At 42.7% G+C, this 2,360-nt stretch overlaps 1 pseudogene; it reads right to left on the bottom strand.

Moving 5' to 3' along the window:
- Positions 1-346: 346 nt before the first annotated feature.
- On the bottom strand, positions 347-1,542 carry LOC118019301 (annotated as a pseudogene).
- Between the last annotated feature and the right edge of the window lie 818 nt (positions 1,543-2,360).

Raw genomic sequence — 2,360 nt, 5'->3', positions numbered from 1 at the left:
ATACCTAGCACCAAATTTTGCCAAGGCAGATACTCAATAAATATTGGATAAATTGAATGGGGTGAAACATTTTGATCAAAGTTTGCCTCAAGGACACTGCAAGAGGAGTGCCAATGGTGATTATTTCCAGTGTTTTATTATGAAAATTTCCAAACTATAGAAAAGTTTAAATAATTTTTCATGGAATACCTCTATATCTATGACCTGGATTCTACCATTAACATCTCACTTGATTTATCACATAACTATCTATCCATCCCTATATTCATCCAACAACTCACGTTATTTTTTTGGCTGGATACAGTATATTCTGTTGATGGTACATGACAATGTAGGGCTCCCCAAACCCCTCCCCTTCTTCAAAGGGTCTGGGATGGAAATTGTGTAGAGGTTGGGAGAGTCCCAGTGTCTTGGGGGATAAGTTGGGGCAAGGACTCCCCAGCTGCTAAGGAACTCTCTCTTCCTCTTTCTATTGCTGGGGTTGGTGGTCCAGGGAACTCTCACTCCTTAGAGGCCATGTGGACTATAAGGTCCGCCACCCAGTTGCCATAGCCAAATTAATTGTCATACCAGGAAATGAGCTTGACAAAGTGGTCATTGAGAGCAAAACCAGCTCCAGCATTAAAAGTGGAAGAGCAGGTGTCATTGTTAAAGTTGCAAGAGACAACCTGGCCCTCAGTGTAGCCCAGGGTGCACTTGAGGGGCCCTCTGATGCCTTCTTCAGCACCTTTGTGATGTTATTGTATTTGGCAGCTTTCTCCATGAAGCAGGTTAGATCCACGACTGACATATTGGGGATGGGGACACAGAAGGCCATGCCAGTGAGCTTCCCATTCAGCTCAGGGATGATCTTGCTACAGCCTTCGTGGCTCCAGTAGAAGCAGGGATGATGTTCTGGGCAGCCCCTTGGTCATAATGCCACAGGTTCCCAGAGAGGCCATCCACATCTTCTGGGTGACAGTGATGGCATAGACTGAGGTCATGGGTCTCTCCATGATGTCAGATTTGTCATGGATGACCTTTGCCAGAGGGGCCAAGCAGTTGGTGGTGCAGGAGGCATTGCTGACAATATTGAGGGAGTTGTAATACTTATGGCTCACAACCATCACAAACAAAGGGGCATCAGCAGAAGTTGGCAGAGATGATGACCCTCTTGGCCCCACCCTTCAAGTGAGCACCAGCCTTCTCCATGGTGGTGAAGACTCCAGTGGGCTCCACAACATAGTCAGCAAGAGCATCACCCTATTTGACATTGGCAGAAACTGATTCCTGGAAGATAGCGATAGGCTTTCCATTGATGACAAGTTTCCTGTTCTCAACCTTGACAATGCCATTGAATTTGCTGTGGGTGGAATCATACTGGAACATGTAGACCATGTAGTTGAGGTCAATGAAAGGGTCACTTATGGTGACAATATCCACTTTGCCAGAGCTAAAAGCAGCCCTGGTGACCAGGTGACCAATACAGCCAGATTGGTTCACTCCAACCTTCACCATCATGTCTCGGGGACATGCCTGGCACTGCACCAGAAGATGTAGCTATCTGTGGAATGGAGAGGAGCAGAAAGCTAACTCATATTATTTTTTATGCATTTCAAATTAAATTGCAGGCATTGGTAACTTTCTCCATAAATACTTTGGGTACATATCATTAGAATTCAATATTTGTTTCAAGTCTTTTCCTTTGAAATAAAATGATCATTCTAAATTGTGACAATTGCAAACACCTGTGTAACATAAATCCTTATCAAGATTAGCATCACCCCCAGAAAATTTAGCAGTGGAGATTTGGAAGTCTTTGAAATAATTTCTTTACCTCTTTACCCAGAAAGAGACTGAGAATAACCTAAAGAGTTTAAAATTTGATAGGAACTGTCCACCCTCACAAACTGCTTCAGATCTCACATCATTAAAAAGTTGCTTTCCTCTATTTGTTTTAGCAGAATCCAAACTCCAAATGCATAGTTGATAGCAAGGGAGAGATTTATGTGTACGTACAATAATAGCTGAAGGTCCAGTGAGCTGGCAAACAGGCAGGAGCGAATAAAGCAAAATTAGGATCCTATTTTCTTATGTGGATTTAAAAATAATAATGTATCAAATAATTTTTTGTCAGAATAACAGGTATGCTTTGGGTCTTAACACATGTAAGTATGTTTTCTTTGCATCGGATTTTCTTGGGACATCACCTTTATGGGGGAAAAAAACAACCACCAAGGAGCCCTCTGTGAAGTTGTGCGTGTTGCCAAGTTGAATCCAGTGCTAAGCTAAATCCCTACCACATGGTACATGTAAGTTGAATCTCTTCCAAATGCAAGGCTCCTTCTTAAGTAGCTGTGCTGACTAATTACTTTCATCAG

This window comes from Mirounga leonina, unplaced genomic scaffold (assembly GCF_011800145.1).
Source record: "Mirounga leonina isolate KUSES-001 unplaced genomic scaffold, KU_Mleo_1.0 Mir_108, whole genome shotgun sequence".
Taxonomy (NCBI): domain Eukaryota; kingdom Metazoa; phylum Chordata; class Mammalia; order Carnivora; family Phocidae; genus Mirounga; species Mirounga leonina.
Note: the sequence above shows the minus strand (reverse complement) of the source record. Positions and strands in the feature narration are given on the sequence as shown.